Source organism: Oryzias latipes, chromosome 1 (assembly GCF_053564925.1).
Source record: "Oryzias latipes strain Hd-rR chromosome 1, Olatipes_Hd-rR_3.1".
NCBI lineage: Eukaryota > Metazoa > Chordata > Actinopteri > Beloniformes > Adrianichthyidae > Oryzias > Oryzias latipes.
Window position 1 is genome coordinate 13,835,559 of NC_136237.1, and position 19,606 is coordinate 13,855,164.

At 40.6% G+C, this 19,606-nt stretch overlaps 1 long non-coding RNA gene across 1 annotated transcript; it reads left to right on the forward strand.

Annotated features, from left to right (window-relative positions):
• Positions 1-7,234: 7,234 nt before the first annotated feature.
• On the forward strand, positions 7,235-9,376 carry LOC144993056 (uncharacterized). Its single transcript, XR_013657041.1, has 2 exons — positions 7,235-7,536; positions 8,752-9,376. It is a non-coding gene; the product is annotated as an uncharacterized LOC144993056 (long non-coding RNA).
• The last annotated feature ends 10,230 nt before the right edge of the window (positions 9,377-19,606 follow it).

Consider the following 19,606-nt stretch of genomic DNA (forward strand, 5'->3'; position numbering starts at 1 on the left):
GGTCCATAAGGACCAGGACCTCGCGCCACAAGAACAGCTTCTTCCCCACTGCAGCCAGCCTGCTGAGCAGAACCCCAACTCCCCCAGGTGACCCCCCCTCCCCCCCGCCAACCAAAGGACTGTCGGTGCCACTTACAGGCCCCACCATCCCAGCCCATCTGTGCTCCCACTTTAATTCACCTTACTCTACTGTATATAGTGTGTTGTTGTTGTTAACTTAATTTTTAACTTATTCTTAATTGCACTATACACCAAGTCAAATTCCTCGTTTTGTAAAGTGCGCTCTACTGAACCTGGCAATAAAACTTTTTCTGATTCCTGATTCTGATTCTGATTCTATTAATCATTGTTTTTTATTCATTCAAAATGCAATTAAATCAAAATTTTATCTTTTTTCTTTTCCTTTTTCTTTTTTTTTTTATCTCTTATATCCTTTTTTATAATCAATGTTTAAACTTCTTTTCCTTTCTATTGTCATGGTTTCAGTTTGTTGTCTTTTTTTTTCGCTTTAGTTCTTGTTCTGTCTTGTTTGGTTCTGTTTCCTGTTTTATTTTGAAAGGTTTCCTGTCTTGTCATGTTTCTTGAGTTTTACTTCCTTTGGTCCCCATCTGCCCTAATCGTGTTCACCTGTGTCTTGTCTGCCCTGTCTGTATATAAGTCTTGTCTCTGCCTTCCTCCTGTGCTGGTCCATTAACTTCTGCTCATGTTGATCACGTCTTCTTGTCTGGCGTCCATGTCCCTTGCCATGCCACAGTAAGTTTTTGTTTTTAGTTTTGTCATCCTGCTCTGCAGCGCTTTTTGTTAGTTAAATAAACCCACTTGCCCTGAACCCGTTTGCCTCCCGTCTCTGCGCCTGGGTCCTACCTGCTCTCGAGCCTCCCCCCCACACGACATCTATACATCCAATGAAATTAAACTACAAATCAACAAACACAACTGATAACAAATGTCTCTAAAAAATGATGTGTATATTTGCAGAACCTTAAAAACACCAAACAAATAACAAATGCTTCCCAATTAAAGCACAAAAAATGGAACACAAAATGTAAAACCCAAGTTAGAAATTGCAATTTGAAAAAGATACTTTTTTCAGCAGCTTTTCAAAATCAATCACCAATTCTACTCTTCTGTGGATGAAACAAAGAACTCCAGAACAATGAAGCCATTTCTCTAAGTCTCTTTCACCTTCAGTTTTAAACAAGGTCTGTGAAAATCCACCATACATTGGTCACATGAACTCAGAGACCTGCTAAAAGTGCACAATTGTAAAAGCTCTTTTATATAGACAACTGTTTGTTTGCTTAGAGCTCTAAATATAAAAAAATGCTTTTCTATCACCTAGACACAGATGGAGAACCATATCAACTGGATTAATAACAGGGTGGCATGTTTAGACAACATGAAGCTGTCCATCACATTTTTGACCTAAACATGTAAACACATCCTTGGCTCTGCGGTTAGGAAATGGTATTTGGGAATCTCTTTATACCAGGAGCCAGCCTGGCCATTGGAACATCGCCACAGTGCCCATCCAGACTGGGACAGCAACGGGGTCCACTTCAGAGCCGTGAGCTGCTGTGTTTAACTCCAGCTGTCCCAGCAAGGTAGACAACTGCAGCAACATCCACTGACCAAGCTGACAAGCCCTGGCAGAAAAGATCCCCACAAGAAAAACACTGGCTCAGGCAGGCTGGTCAAAAAAAATAGTTTTGCCATTGTCTTGCAGCTCGCAGATCAAGTGGTTTAGTTTTCCAGTAATGTCAGTCAAGAATGCAAGTTCAGATTCACAATGTTCATATTCACCATATTCAACAGACATCTCCTCCAATAGCACCTTAAAAATCCTGTGCTGTTTTGCTTTGCAGCTGAGGTTGTTTACGATTTTCAGAATAAGAGTCATTATATGTCCAGAGCCAATCACTTCTGCACATAAGGCCTGCTGGTGAATGACGCAGCAGTAATGCAGACATTTTGGAAAGTCTGGGTCAGCTTTACAGTGAGTGATGAAACCTGTTTGTCTATTGATCATAGCAGGAATCCCATCTGCAGTCACTGCTACCAGCTTTTCTAATTGTACCTTTTTCTGCACAAAAACTCCTTCACCGTGTTATACATTTCAACTCCTCTTGTAATTGTCTGTTAGGGCAGATGTCTCAGGAGTTCTTCTCTTGTGGAAACCAAAAGCTATGCTGTACTGTTGCCGTCCACAGACTCATCACACTGGACGTTAACCACCTGCACTTTGCAAGATCCCGGTCCAGCTAATTGGCCAAGTTATCAGACATAGCTGACACTCATCTAGACATTGTAGTGGAAATTGAATGAGTTCTATTGTTCTCATCCTTAGGGACAGTGATAGCAATTATCATCATTGCTTGAATTTTTTTCATGCTATATGCAAAAGTCTTTGTCCCTTAAGGCAACAGATTACAGCCCCCCCCCCCCCCCCCCCCCCCCAGGCTGCTGTCGTATTAACAATAGCTTGGAGCTCCAGAATGGACAAGAAAAAACGACGAGAATGGCTCGAGCAGGGCGTTGCTCACGGGGCGGTCGCTCGTGCCATGCGGTCGCACGTGCTCGGGCCCGCTAAATGCTACTTGTAGCTTTAATTATTATTATTATTATTATTCTACCGGAAGAGTCGCCTTTTTGAGGCCTTTAACATACCCCAAAACTCACCAAATTTGGCACACACATCAGGAGTCGCGAAAAATTTTGTATTTTATAGGAGATTGGCATGGGCGCAGAAAAACGGCTTGATAGCGCCACCTACAGTGACTTTTGTCCCGACGCCCCGCATACGCTTTAACGTACAAGCTTGATTTTTACAGGGCATGTTCTTCAGATGGAGACCTACAAAAAAGTCTGAAAGGACCCACCTGTCACTCGCACAGGAAGTCTGATATATTGAGGTCAATATGTCATTTTTGCTTCATTTTGGACATTTGCAGGCCTCACTCTAGAGCGAACTCCTCCTAGAGATTTGTGAATAATGACTCCAAACTTTGGTTTTGTAAACTAAACACATGTCCGATGTTAAATTGCGAAGCTTTTAAGTTTTTACGGTTGTTTGTGACCGTGGCGGCGCGTCGAAAATGGAGGTCATTTTGAAAACACGCCATGAAAAGAAAAATGGCCATTACTCAGCCATGCAAAATCCAATATGATCCAAAGTTGATATGCATGATTGTAGTCTGACTTTGAACACATCTGCAGTGGAAGAATCTGGAATAGGTGTAGCGCCACCTGCTGGTAAAAGGAAATGACATGTTTTACTTGGAGCATCACTGCTCCAAGTAGGATGAGCCGACACACCTCAAAATGATGTCCACCTGTTGAAAAGCCATTGATGTTTACTCTGATAAAAAGCCATAACTTTCAATGCAGGGGTGTGGTCGTGACAGAGCGGCGAAGTTGGGCGTCTCGCCATGCACACAAAAGTTGCTCTCACGTGCACATTCCTTGTCCAATCTCACTGAAATTCAATAGAGGTGATGAGGCTTCCATTCTGAACATATGGATGTGACAATCTTGGACGAGCTCCATAGCGCCACCTAGATATTGACAAATACATTTTATGTCACATTCTGACCTATTTTTTCTCTGTGCTTTGTCCGAAATTCATAAAATTACAACAGGAGATACTCATAAGGGTCTTCTCTCATCGTATAAAGTTTCATGGGTGTAAACCTGACGGTGCCTGCGCAAGCCACCACCAAACAGGAAGTGGTTGATTGCGTTGCAGTCAGATAATTAAAAATTCATAAAAAATCAGCCGTTTGTATCACGAGGCTGAGATTTCAGAATGAAAGGCCTCTTACATATCTCCAACTTAGATACACAGCACTTGCATGGGTGAACAAAAAACGGCTCAATAGCGCCACCTACCATGTTTGTTTTTGAGAGCCCCGCCATGTTCTTTAACATACAAGCTTGATATTTACAGGACATGTTCATCAGATGGAAACCTACAAAAAAGTCTCTTGGGACCAAGCTGTCAGTCGCACAGGAAGTCTGCTATATTGATGTCAATATGTCAGTTTTGCTCTATTTTGGTCCTTTGCAGGCCTCGTTCTAGAACGAACTCCTCCTAGAGATTTTTGAACAATGACTCCAAACTTTGGTTTTGTAAACTAAACACATGTCCGATCTTAAATTGCGAAGCTTTTAAGTTTTTACGGTTGTTTGTGACCGTGGCGGCGCGTCAAAATTTGAGGTCGTTTCGAAATCACGCCATGAAAAGAAAAATGGCCATTACTCAGCCATAAATAATCTAATCTGATCCAAATTTGTTGTGCATGATTGTAGTCTGACTTTGAACACATCTGCAGTGGAAAAATCCGAAACAGGTGTAGCGCCACCTGTTGGCAACAGGAAAAGACATGTTTTACTTGGAGCATCACTGCTCCAAGTAGGATGAGCAAACACACCTCAAAATGACGTCCACCTGTTGAAAAACCATTGAAGTTTACTCTGATGAAAAACAAATCTTTCAACGCGGGGGTGTGGTCGTGACAGAGCGGCGAAGTTGGGTATCTCGCCATGCACAAATGTTGCTCTCACGTTCACATTCCTTGTCTGATCTCACTGAAATTTAATAGATTTGATGAAACTTCCATTCTGAACCCATGGATATGACAATTTTGGACGAGCTATATATGTTCATAAATGATCATGAAGCATGATCATAAAATCAAGCTTCATAGGAAATCAGCCGTTTGTCTCAGGAAGCTGAGATTTCAGAATTAGATGCGTCTTACAAAGCTCCACGTTTGAAAAGCAGCACTATACGTACGAGAAACATTTAACCACCTTAATCACCCTATTGTGCTGAAAGCAAATTTTTGGACATTTTGACTCAAGCAAATATTTTTATCATAACATCTGTTTAGTTTATCAGCACCAAAATAAAAAATATTTACATTTATAAAATGAACTGGTCAACTCTAGGATTTTATTTATTCAATCTTACATCCTCAAGCTTTTCATCAGTCTCCCCTGCTGCAGGAGTGGAGTTAGCCCCCCCCCCCCCCCCGGCTGTGTGCTCACATGTAAATTAGCCAGGAGTGGCAGACAGAAAGTAGAACAGTTAGAAAGCCTAGTTCAACACTAAAATACAGCAATTTCCTTTGTTTTGTTTGTCTTTTATACATCCTTAGCACTAATCATTGCTTTTTTATTCATCCAAAATACAATTAACTTTATATTTTATCTTTTTTTTTTTTTTACAAACAAAATATATGAATGTGCTCCAAAACAAAACCCAGCCTCAGTACACTCCTACAGATGTAACATCAGACAGTAAATGTCTCTTTTATGCTTTTTTAATCAATGCTGCAACTTCTTTTCATTTCCTTTCAATACATCCAAAGAAATTAAACTACAACGACAACAAACACAACATATAGCAAATGTCTCTAAGAAGATTGTGTATATACATTATGTACCACCTTTAAACACAAAATAAATAACAAATCTTTCTAATACAATCACAAAAAATGGAACACAAAATGTAAAACCCAAATTAGAAATTGCAATTTTAAAAAGATAAATTTTTCAGCAGCTTTTCAAAATCAATCACATATTTTACTCTTCTGTGGATGAAACAAAGAAGTCCAGAGCAATGTAGCCACTTCTCCAAAGTCTCTGTCACCTTCAGTTTTACACAAAGTCTGTGAAAATCCACCATACATTGGTCACATGTATTCAGAGACCTGCTAAAAGTCCACAATTGTAAAAGCTCTTATATAGACAACTGTTTGTTTGCTTGGAGCTCTAAATATAAAAAAATGCTTTTCTATCACCTAGACACAGATGGAGAACCATATCAACTGGATTAGTAACAGGGAAACATGTTTAGGTTTAAACTTACATCAATAGACAACATGAAGCTGTTCATCACATTTTTGACCTAAACATGTAAACACATCCTTGGCTCTACGGTTAGGAAATGGTACTTGGGAATCTCTTCATACCAGGAGCCAGCCTGAACATTGGAACATCACCACAGTGCCCATCCAGACTGGGACAGCAACGGGGTCCACTTCACAGCCGTGAGGCTGCTGTGTTTAACTCCAGCTGTCCCAGCAAGGGAGACAACTGCAGCAACATCCACTGACCAAGCTGACAAGCCCTGGCAGAAAAGATCCCCACAAGAAAAACACTGGCTCAGGCAGGCTGGTCAATAAAAAAATATAGTTTTACCAATGTCTTGCAGCTCGCAGATCAAGTGGTTTAGTTTTCCAGTAATGTCAGTCAAGAATACAAGTTCAGATTCACCATATTCAGCAGATATCTCCACCAATAGCACCTTAAAAATCCTGTTCTGTTTTGCTTTGCAGCTGAGGTTTTTTATGATTTTCCCAATAGGAGTCATTATATGTCCAGAGCCAATCACTTCTGCACATAAGGCCTACTGGTGAAAGAAGCAGCAGTAATGCAGACATTTTGGAAAGTCTTGGTCAGCTTTACAGTGAGTGATGAAACCTGTTTGTCGGTCAATGATAGCAGGAGCCCCGTCTGCAGGTATGGCTACCAGCTTTTCTAATGGTACCTTTTTCTGCACAAAAACTCCTTCACCGTGTTATACATTTCAACTCCTCTTGTAGTTGTCTGTTAGGGCAGATGTGTCAGGAATTCTTCTCTTGTGGAAACCAAAAGCTATGCTGAACTGTTGCCGTCCACAGACTCATCACACTGGACGTTAAACCACATGCACTTTGTAAGATCCCGGTCCAGCTAATTGGCCAAGTTATCAGACATAGCTGACACTCATCTAGACATTGTAGTGAAAATTGAATGAGTTCTATTGTTCTCATCCTTAGGGACAGTGATAGCAATTATCATCATTGCTTGTTTCTTAATCTGATAAAAACCTTCTTCTACTTGATGAGAAAATGAGCAGGTCTAAACGAGGCTTAGATTTAAGAATTTTTTTCATGCTATATGCAAAAGTCTTTGTCCTTTAAGGCAACAGATTATAGTCTCCCCCCCCCCCCCCCCCCCCACACAGGCTGCTGTCATATTAACATTAGCTTGGAGCTCCAGAATGGACAAGAAAAAACGACGAGAATGGCTCGAGCAGGGCGTTGCTCACGGGGCGGTCGCTCGTGCCAGGCGGTGGCACGTGCTCGGGCCCGCTAAATGCTACTTGTAGCTTTAATTTTAAATTATTTTCTAAAAGTCCTTCAGCATGAGAAAAATTCTACAAGAACATGTTAAAAACACACAACAAAGATGTTTATTGGAGTGTGTCTTTAAGGCAATTTGAGCTTGTTTGACATAAAAACATTAATTGTCTGAGGTTGTACTTGTTTTCTCTTCTTCAGATTTTCCCAAGGTTTGCGTCTACGGCAGATTGATATGATAGCAGATAACATAGCAGCAAGTTCTACCACTCTCACAAAAATGGCAAAAAAACTACGCCAGGTCTGCATTACTGCTGTTAAAAGAATGAGGCGACACAAGGGACAAATCATTGGTGGACGACATGAATTTGTTGTGATTGATGAGAGTCACTTCCGACATAAAAGAAAGGTAAGCAGAAGGCAGCATAGAATACACAGAAAGTGACTATTCGCACATAAATTTCTAAATACGTGTGACCAGTGCTGAAAGTTTTTCTTGGCTGCATGAACCCAGAAGAGGGTTTTGGGCTACGGTTAGGATAAGGGTCAGATTAATTCACCACGTGGTTTCCAAGCACAGCTGTTTCTGCAACTCACCTCTCCCCCAGGAGATGGGTCAACTATAAGAGTAAATTTCACACACTTAGGGTGTGTAACAGCTAATATAACTTTGACTTTAACTTCAAAAGCATGCAACCATCAACAAAATCCAGCCTTGGACGCACTTAAAATAAATGCTGGCATGTAGAAATGTGCATCTTGGTTGCACGAATTACGTGTGGCTAATGTGAATTTCCATCAGTTTTTGTGCTTGAACTCACATAAATATGTATGAATAACATCAGCCTTTAAAAAAAGCCCCAAAGAAAGACATCTATACTGAAACAAGCAAAGGCATTTGTTTTTGGAAATAACAACTGTCATACAAACAGTATTCATTCAAAATAGTATTTGGGGTATAATAATCATCAAATACTAACTTTCACATATGGTGCAACCAGCACAAAAAAGTGATGGAAATTTATATTGGCCACACGTAAAATGTGCAGCCAAGGTGCGCATCAGTGTGTTGCCTGCATGTATTTTAAGTGGCTGAATGTTGTTGTTGGCTGCAAGTATTTAACGTTAAACATAAAGTTAAAGTCCCATTAGCTGTAACGTACATAGGTGTGTGAAATGTGCTCTCCTGGAGGAGCGGTGAGCTGCAGAAACATCTGCAGTCAGGAATCACTTGGTTTAACCCTAACTCGTAATCTTAACCTTAACCCCTTCATCTGGGAAGGGAAAGGGGTTAAGGTTTCATCTTATTTTGAAAATTGCCTGCAAATAGTCACTTTCTATTTTTTAAAAGATGTTTTCTGTTACATTTTTCAATACGTACACATGTAATGCTTTTGTAATTTTGCAAGTAGTTGTTAATAACCAGTGTGTAATATTAAAAGAAGTATAATTTATCACCAATTCTTGATCCAATACAGTAGGTGTCCATATAATGAAAATCTCAGAATATTTATTCTTGCACCATTAGTCAGTCATCTTTTTTTACATTAAAAAAAATCATTAGCCTAAAATTTTTGTGTTTACTGTTTTTGTGTTAATCCTTTTCTTTCATTTTTTTAAACAGTATGGGAAAGGAAGAATGGCGGGAGCATGGAAGAGAAAGATGTGGGTTTTTGGTATGCTAGGAGTCAAGGGGCAGAGGAGTGGAAAGCCAGTTTTGAGACTTGTGAAGAAACGTACTCGCAGAGAACTTGTACCACTCATTGCCCGCCACGTGAAACCCGGGTCCACTATTATGAGTGATGAGTGGCGAGCATATCGCATCCTTCCTGCTCTTGGGTACAAACACTTCACTGTTAATCACAGTCAGTTTTACGTAAATCCACAGAACGGTGCTCACACACAACATATAGAAAGGGCATGGCGGACCTATAAAGAGCAAGTATGGAGGCTTCGGGGGAATCAAACTGAAGATATGCTACGTGATCAACTCTGTTTGATTGAATGGAATGAATGGCTTGCGAAAAAATATCACAGTGGTCCACTTGGACGGTTACTACACGACATTAAGAAAGAGTACAATTGATCCACTTAATGTTTTTTTTGTAATGTAGGAAGGGCAGATATTGATTTTTTTTTTTTTTAAAGTTTGTTGAAAGTTTAAAATGTTATCCACAATGTTGTTGTGATGTGTTAGAGTTGTTATATGTTTGTGGCTTTGGTTAATGTTATAAAGGGCATTCTTCATATTCTGTACTTTGCTTTTGTTTGTGGCAAAACATAGCCCACACTTTAGGAGGCTGCAAAACACTCAAACTGTCAGTAAAGGTTCTCATTCATCCAGGTGGTGTAGTTTTGAGGTTAAGTCATAGCAGCTGGACTTAAGAAAATGTAAGTCCACTTAACATGGGACCTGTAAATATATTTATTAATCCCATACAAGCAGTTTATAAATGGCTTGTGAATATGAACCCCTATTTGATCACGCTTTAGATTGGGGGGCTGCAAAACACTTAATAAACAATTAATAAGAACACTGTAAATATATTTATTAATCCCATACAAGCAGTTTATAAATGGCTTGTGAATATGAACCCCTATTTGATCACGCTTTAGATTGGGGGGCTGCAAAACACTTAATAAACTGTTAATAAGAACACTGTAAATATATTTATTAATCCCATACAAGCAGTTTATAAATGGATTGTGAATATGAACCCCTATTTGATCACGCTTTAGATTGGGGGGCTGCAAAACACTTAATAAACTGTTAATAGCAACACTGTTATTATCTCATAAGGCATTTTATGAAGGATTAATAAATGTCTTTATAAGCAGCTTAATACAACATTACTAGTGCTTGTTCATGTCTTATAAATAGTTTATAAATGAGTCTTTTAAATGTGTTTATAAGTCTCTTATTTGAACTTGTAAGTCAGTTGTAAGAAATTTACAACTGCAAATAAATATCTTTATAAGCAGCTTAATACAACATTAAAAGTTCTTGTTAATGTCTTATAAATAGTTTATTAAGGACAATTACAACTGCTTATAAATGTGTTTATAAGCAGCTTAATACAACCTTTCTAGTGCTTGTTCATGTCTTATAAGTAGTTTATAAATGAGTCTTTTAATGTGTTTATAAGCAGCTTATTTGAACTTGTGAGTCAGTTGTAAGACATTTACAACTGCTAATAAATGTCTTTATAAGCAGCTTACTACAACATTAAAAGTGCTTGTTAATGTCTTATAAATAGTTTATTAAGGACACCTATTATAAAGCGTTACCAAAGACTTTAAAAGAAGCAGACTAAGCAGATAAAGCTAAGTCCAGAGAGACATGCGCATGGTCAGATATGGCAATGATGTGGTGGTCAGAGGAGATCAATTTAGAGATGAATCTCATATTAGAAAAGAAAAAATCTATCAAGAATAAGAATGGTGAACATGCGAGAAGAAGGGAAACGATTTTGCAGATGGAAACTTGTATCTCCAAGGGTCCACAAGGCCGAACTGCTGTAAAAGAGTCTACACTGTTTTTTGCTGCCTCAGAGACTGGAGTTGATGTGTTAGCCGATTAGATTTTGCTATCTTAGATGACCCCACCCTTGCATTGACGTGTTCTTCCTACCATGACAAAGTTGGATAAAGGTGGAAAGATTTCATGTAATCCATGGACACCAATGAAGATCACAAATCATTGAAGAAAAAAGGTTTAGCGCACTGTCTTGTGGGTCTAGATGACCCAACTCCCAATGTTAAAGTGCCTAAGATAGCACAAGGGTTACAGATTAAAATCACCTCCTATAATAATTAAATGGTTCTGAATATCTGGAAAGGATGGAAAGAGTTTAGTTATAAAAGAGCTGTCATCCCATTTGGGACCATAAACACATACAAAAAGATGATGGTTGTAGTGAAGTGTACCAGAAATCATAACGTATCTGCCATTTGGGTGCAGGACTGACGTCTTAAAATTAAACTGAAAACCCTTAAGAATAACTATAGCTGTACAACGTGCTTTTGCGTTAAATGTTGAATGATAAACATCTCCAATCCAATTCTTAAGTTTAGGAATTTCCTTGTTTAGCAGGTGTGTTTTCTGAAGGAAACAAATGTCATCCTAAAGACTATTGAAATGTGTTATCCCTTTCATATTCCAGGAGATGTGTCTCAGTGACCTGTTTACCTTGTTTGAGGACATAAGTTAAGTTTTCTGATCTGAAGCCTACTCCGTGAAGATAGACAAAGAGAGGAAAAAAAATACACAAAAAGAAAACAAATTACAAAAAACTGCTAACCGATTCAGAAATGCAGTTTTAAGCAGAAATAATTTTATAAGTCTTCCATCATGAGAAAAATGCCAAAAGAACATGTGAAAAACACCAAAGACCTGATTTTCATTGGAGTGGGTCTTTTAAATCTTAGTTATATACATCAGTGCTGGGGTTGACCTGTACCGGTGCTGTGGGTTTTTGGGTTGTACGTGCTTGTGGAAAGTCGTAGACTGTTGCGGGTCCATAATGAAGGGTGCGCGGGTGTTTCTTGCAATGTGTGATTGTCGTGTGGTAAGTGTATTGTGAAGTATTTGTAAGCATAATTTAAGCTAGTTGCACTCATGATGTACGGATGATGCTGTTGTATGGTGTCCTGATGCCAGAGTCAAGCCATTAGTAAGATAAGTGTACTGGCCCCTTACTGATCACGCGCAAATGCTTTGCGAATGGGATGTGCACCTGATAGGTAAGTGATGGTGAGATGCCAGTAGGATTCCCTCACTAATGACGCTTTGATCGTCAAATTTGTTTAATTCTAACAGCCAGACTATGTGAAATGGGTGCACAGAGTGTGCACCTTTCACTTTAACACCACTAATGGGCCCTCTGTGAAGTGCGCAGGATTTGGGGTGGATAGAAAAATCGAAGAATCTTTAAGACACGCCTGCACCTCATCAACTTCCCCCTTACTTGCCCTTACGTGTCCCGCACAGATTTGCCCATTCTTTACCCACTGATAGCCCATATCTGTCGAGTCTTTTGGTCTCCCCCAGCTCCTGTCTGACTCGATAGACCATGTTTTCCAAAGGACATGGAAACAACTCAATCACACATCTACTTTGCTTTGCCTTTGTATTTATTTTGGCAGGTAGCTCTCTGATTTTAGATGAAGGTGATAGGTTGAAAACCTTAAAAGACATAAACCAGAATTTCCATTTAACATTTCAAAACTTAACATGTCAAACATCAAAATGCTCAGGACATTCAAATTATAACCAATAACCAGCATTCAACATAAAATAGATTCTTAATTCAATATCAGTCCATACCAGTTGTGTCTTTGGCTTGGTTTCTGGAGCTGGAGCTGGAGTGGAATCAGACCAAACGAAGATGCAGGTGTAAGTTTTTTCCAGTGATGAATGAGTTGAGTTAGGTGTGTTTGATGTTGACATTGGCATATCTGGCCTGGGTGGAGACTGTAGGTTGTGAGAAGTGCGGGCCCCTTCCTCTTCCAACATGATTGTGCATCAGTGCACAAAGCAAGGTACATAAATACATGGATGATAGAGTCTGGTGTGGATCAACTTGACTGGCCTGCACAGAGTCCTGACTTGAACCTGATAGAACACCTATGAGACGAATTACAGCGGAGACTGAGAGCCAGGCCTTCTCCACCAACATCAGTGTGTGACCTCACCAATGTGCTTTTGGAAGAATGAACACACTCAGCCTTGTGGACAGTCTTCCCAGAAGAGTTGAAGCTGTAATAGCTGCACAAGGTGGACCGACATCATATTGAACTGTATGGTAGAGGGCTGCCTTGGGATTGGGTCCCGCCGGGTCCCGCGGGACCCAATGCAAATCTCGCGGGATTGGGCGGTTTGAATTGTACTGCGGGCGGGAGCGGGCGGCAAAAAAAAAACTCTGCGGGATCAGTTTTGCCATGAATATCTCATGAATATATAATAGTGGACTACGTTAGGCTGTGCGGCTGTTGGAGTCTTATGTACTGAAGCTCCGTGAAGGCACCAGGTAGAGACGCCCAATGGCCACTGTCATCTAACCTGTTGTTGGGGGTGTGCAGCGCCCCGCCCTGCCTCTTAGAAATTGTGTTCTTTAAAGCCTGATACCGCGGTCGCGTATGGGCGGAGCTATCAGCTAAAGTTCTGGTCTGATCGCTGCATGGAGCGATGTGTGCATCAATGCATGGTAGACACGAAGAATGTGGAGAGATCAGGTTTATTATTTTAAAGAGTTCTGCTTGATAATCATGTTTCCATGTTTGAGTTCATAGAATCATCCCAGAGAAAGTCTCTGCTTCAACTCCCGCAGTGAAAGCTGCGTCTCAATGACGCCCGTGTTTCCATCTCTCTGACAGAGTTTGAAGCCAAAGCCCCTCCCCCGCCTCTCTACCTGCTTTTCCTCTCTACCTGTTCACCTGTTCACATCTTCTGCAGCTTAGAGTTATTTTCCCCGCGCTCCCAGTGTGTTCTACACAGAGAGCGCAAAATACGGTCATAGGAGGTTAACACGTTAGTCGGAACGCTCTAGCGCAACAGAAGGATGAAAGAGCTGTCAATCTATCTGGCAACACTGCGCGGGATAAGGAAGAAGCAGAGGTTTCCTGACAGGGACATGATGTCAGTTGATGAAGCAGAAAAGAACCTCAAACGAGGTTCATCGTGTTGAGATCTGCGTTTCGATGCCCCACTGAGGCGCAAAACAGCAATAACGGGAAAAGGCTGAAGCTAAAAAAAAAAAAAATATTTTTCCGTCAGGAAAAAATTAATTCATAGATTTTCAGCTCTGTTGAACCATTACAATGTTTTTCTTCCTGCAAATGACTTTGACCTGCATCTATCCCAGCTGGTTCAGCGCGCTTCAGGCCGTCTGTCTGCGCGCGGACACACGCACACTTTTTTTTACCGAACAGGATTTGTGAAAATATATTTAATGATTATGTTGCACATTACACAAAAGAGGAATGCATGAAAAGATGAGACTGGAGGAGGGACATGAATCTCTTTAATAATATCAATAAAAATACGTGTTTTTTTCTGCGGGAGGGGAGACGATACAAAATCAATGCATCTCTATTACTGTGCGGGACTAAATTCTATGAGTTTTGCGGGTGCGGGCGGGAGTGGACATACATATTGCGGGTGCGGGCGGGAGTGTAACGCATATGTTGCGGGAGCGGGCGGGATTGGTCAGAAATTTGGCGGGTGCGGGCGGGAGCGGGATGAAGAAAATAGTCCCGCGCAGGGCTCTACTGTATGGGTTAGAAATGGAATGGCACTTAATGTGTGATATCTTAATCAAGGCAGGTGAGCGATTATTTTTGGTATTATAGTGTAAACCAAGTCCAGCTAAATGTCTTTAACCCACAACTTTAACAGAAAACTGTCCTCTAATTCTGCAGCAAAAAGTTAAACCAACAGATTTTTTACACAAATGTTGTTCATCAGTTTTCCAGAGTCTTTTAGCTTTACATCTTCACAGGGGCTATTTCAGATCTGGTGTAAAATATTAGCAATTATGTGAATATATGGCCTGTTTGCACGCTGCGTCTGAACTGCCAGATTGTCTCCTCTCGTTGTGATTTATATTTTGTTTTTAGTCTATTCTGAGCATTTGTCTTTTATGATTTCTCAATGACATTCTTTTTATCTCTCATTTCACCCCTCAAGTTCTGTTTCATCCACATCCATCTTGTGTTTTCTGCTTCAGCTGGTTTTTTATACACACTTCCATGGGCCTGAATCTCTGCATGCCTCAGAAGGAGCCTCTCACTTCACTCCTGCGTGAGCTGGAAGAACATAAAAGCTCATTCAGAGCTCTTTTTATTTGATTTCTTCACTTCACAGTCTCTGCATGACACATTTTGAAAAGATTGTATGTGCTGTAAGATTTGTATAGCAGGCGCTACATACAGTTCACTTAGTTCACCGTAAAGCCTATTGGAACAGAGCTAATTTAATTAATAGATTTTAAATCCCAAAAGAAAAATCTGCTGTGTTGTCACCAACATCGTGATAAATAAAAATATTAATAAATAAAATCCACACATTATTTGGGAATTTTTGGTTCTGGGTTGAGGTTTTTCAATCACCACAGCTTCTGTTTTTGTTATTATCCCTCAGTGAATTTAATTTCATAGTTGTGGTTAGTTCCATATCCTTCTCATTAGGGCCCGAGCACGGAGTGCAAGGACCCTATTGTAATTCGAATGTTTATTATTATTAGGGCCCGAGCACGGAGTGCAAGGACCCTATTGTATCTGTTAGAGTTATTATTATTATTATTATTAGGGCCCGAGCACGGAGTGCAAGGACCCTATTGTATCTGTAAGAGTTATTATTATTATTCTTTTTCTTCCGACGGAAGAGTCGCCTTTTTGAGGCCTTTAACATACCCCAAAACTCACCAAATTTGGCACACACATCAGGAGTCGCGAAAAATTTCGTATTTTACAGGAGATTGGCATGGGCGCACAAAAACGGCTCGACAGCGCCACCTACAGTGATATTTGTCCCGAGCCCCCGCATATGCTTTGACATACAAGCTTGATTTTTTCAGGACATGTTCATCGGATAGAAACCTACAAAAAAGTCTCTTGGGACCAAGCTGTCAGTCGCACAGGAAGTCTGATATTTTGATGACAATATGTCATTTTTGCTGTATTTTGGTCATTTGCAGGCCTCGCTCTAGAACGAACTCCTCCTAGAGATTTGAGAGTAATGACTCCAAACTTTGGTTTTGTAAACTAGACACATGTCCGATGTTAAATTGCAAAGCTTTTAAGTTTTTATGGATGTTTGTGACCATGGCGGCGCGTCAAAATTGGAGGTCGTTTCGAAAACACGCCATGAAAAGAAAAATGGCCATTACTCAGCCATGCATAATCCAATCTGATCCAAAATTGTTGTGCATGATTGTAGTCTGACTCTGAACACATCTGCAGTGAAAAAATCTGGAAAAAGTGTAGCGCCACCTGCTGGCAAGATGAAATGACATGTTTTACTTGGAGCATCACTGCTCTGAGTAGGATGAGCCGACACACCTGAAAATGACGTCCACCTGTTGAAAAGCCATTGAAGTTTACTCTGACAAAAAACCATAACTTTCAATGCGGGGGTGTGGTCGTGACAGAGCGGCAAAGTTGGGCATCTCGCTATGCACACAAAAGTTGCTCTCACGTGCACATTCCTTGTCCAATCTCACTGAAATTCAATGGATATGATGAAGCTTCTATTCTGAACCCATGGATATGACAATCTTGGACGAGCTCTATAGCGCCACCTAGTTATTGCATTGGGCACATTCTGCCCTGTATTTTCTCTTTGCTTTGTCCGATGTGCATGAAATTAAAACTGGAGATACTCAGAAGGGTCCTCTCTCATCATGTAAAGTTTCTTGGGTGTACACCTGACGGTGCCTGCGTAACAGGAAGTGGTCGATTATGTGCACCCAAATAATAGAAATTTATTATAAATCAGCCGTTTGTCTCAGGAAGCTGAGATTTCAGAATTAGATGCCTTTAATAACCTCCAGCTTTGATATGTAACACTATAGGGTCTACGAGAAACTTCATCACTTGATTTTTTTAATGAAATTTTGGACTGAACAAAGATTTTTAGCATAAATTCTGTTTAGGTTATCAGCACCAAGAATTCAACTTTCATAGGCATTTATGTGCTACTGCTTCCTAAAAAAATTCAGAATGATTGAAGTTACAGGTGACATCTTAGAGAGCATTACATCCAAAAAGGTCCGAAAACGTCTTTTTAGGCAAAACTACAAACACCTATTTTTTTTCATAACTTAATCATCATATATCAACACCATTTATTTTTTTAAATGTAGGGATCTGTGTTTGCTGCCTTCCATATTTTTTTCAGAAGTCCAGGTGAAACAGATGATTTTAAAAAAATCCTGATTCATCCCAAAACCTGTGCTTTTTCCGTCTGGACTCCAAACAAGTGTGTTTTAAAATTACTTATGCTTCAAATATCCACACCAAGTTTCACACGCATATAGCTGAACATGTCTAAATGCTTCTTGAATATTCTTTACAGATATAAAATGAACTGGTCAACTGTAGGATGTCATTTCCTCTTACATGCTTTAGTCTTTTCCTCATGCTGCAGCCTGCTCCTCAATCCGCCCTGTTGCTGGAGTCAAATTTCACCCCCCCCCCCCCCACACACACACACACACACCAGCTGCCTGTTTATATGCTAACTAACCCAGAAGTGAGGTGACAATAGTTTAGACACAAGAGGGAGGGCAGACTGCTTTTTCATTTGTTTTGTATGTCTTTCATAGATTTTTATGAATAATCATTGCTTTTCTAGTCATGTAAAATGCAATTAACTTAATATTTTATCTTTTTTTTTTACAAACAAAACATATGAATGTGCTCCAAAACAAAACCCAACTCTCAGTACAGTTCTACAGATGTAACATAAGACTTAGACAGTAAATGTCTCTTTTATCCTTTTTTAATCAATGCTGCAACTTCTTTTCCTTAATATAAATCCAATGAAATTAAACTACAAAACCAAAAAACACAACCTATAGCAAAATTTCTCTAAATAAATTATGTGTATATACAATATGTAGCACTTTTAAACAAAATAATAACAAATCCTTCCAATACAAGCACAGAAAAATGGAACACAAAATTTAAAACCCAAATTTGAAATGGCAATTTTAAAAAGATAATTTTTTCAGCCTGCTAAAAGTGCACAATTGTAAAAGCTCTTTTATATAGACAACTGTTTGGTTGCTTAGAGCTCTAAATATAAAAACAATGCCTTTATGGACGTGGCACGGATGACACGGATGTTCAGCAGGGTAAACCCCAGGAAAGCGGCGGGACCTGATGGAGTTCCCGGAAAGGTTCTGCGGGCCTGCGCCGATCAACTCTCCCAGGTCTTCACAAAAATCTTCAACCTGTCGCTAGCTCAGGCTTTCATCCCTGCTTGCCTGAAGTCATCCACTATCATCCCGATACCCAAAAAGTCCTCATCCACAGCCTTCCTCACGGACTTCCGCCCAGTTGCACTCACTGCTGTCATCACAAAGTGTCTGGAGCGGCTGCTCCTGGGACACATCAAAGACTCCCTCCCTCCAATCTTCGTCCCCCACCAGTTTGCTTACAAAGCAAACAGATCAACGGATGATGCCATTTCCATCACCCTCCACACTGCGCTGAGCCACCTGGAACACAGAGACACCTACGCCAGGATGCTCTTTGTGGACTATAGCTCAGCCTTTAACACAATCATTCCTGACATTCTGGTCAACAAACTGTCTGAACTAGGACTCCACCCACTCACCTGCACGTGGATCAAGGACTTCCTGACAAACAGACCACAGACAGTCAAACTTGACCCCCACCTCTTCTCCACCCGGACGCTGAGCACAGGCTCCACACAGGGATGTGTGCTGAGTCCTCTGCTGTACACACTGTACACAGCAGACTGCAGACCAGCCCACACCAGCAACACCGTGGTGAAGTTTGCAGACGACACTACTGTGGTGGGGCTGATCTCTGGGGACGACGAGACGGCCTACAGAGACGAAGTCCTGAAACTCTCAAGGTGGTGTCAGGCTAATAACCTCATCCTGAACACCACCAAGACCAAGGAGATCATCCTGGACTTCAGAAAAAACAGAACAGATCCACCCCCACTCTACATCGATGGAAACTGTGTGGAGAGGGTCCACAGCTTCACCCTCCTGGGCACCACCATCTCTGCTGACCTCACATGGTCTAACAACACCATGACTGTCATCAGGAAGGCCCAGCAACGCCTGCACTTCCTGAGAAAACTTAGGAGGAACGACGTCAGCCAGGAGCTGCTGGTAACGTTCTACCGCTCAACCATTGAGAGCATTCTGTCCTATGGCATCACAGTGTGGTTTTCCCACTGCACTGAAGCAGAACGGCAGAGTCTCCAGAGAGTGGTAAAGACAGCGCAGAGGATCATCGGCTGCCCCCTCCCCTCACTGAAGGACATTTACCAGTCTCGCTGCCTCAGCAGAGTGACTAGCATCACCACTAACTCCACCCATTCTGCTTTCCCTCTGTTTGAACTGCTGCCCTCTGGAAGGAGGTACAGGTCCATCAGAACCAGGACAAACAGACTAAGAAACAGCTTTTTTCCATAGGCAATTATCATACGGAATGCACATACGTCCACCAACCACACCTCACTCTAATTTTACTACAATGCGTGCAATATCCTGACTGTCTAACCGGGTCACTGTGCAATAACTTGATATTTATTAAGCTGTGCTCACAGCAACTCATGTAATTCCTTTCTATTTTATTCACAAATATTTAATATTTAACAGTTTCTGTCCATATTGTTCATTTTTTGTTAAGAGTTGTAAATACAGTATTTCTTTTTCTATTCTATTTTTATTTTTATTTTATGTAACTCCTTCACTCCAAGGCTGCTGCAATTTCAT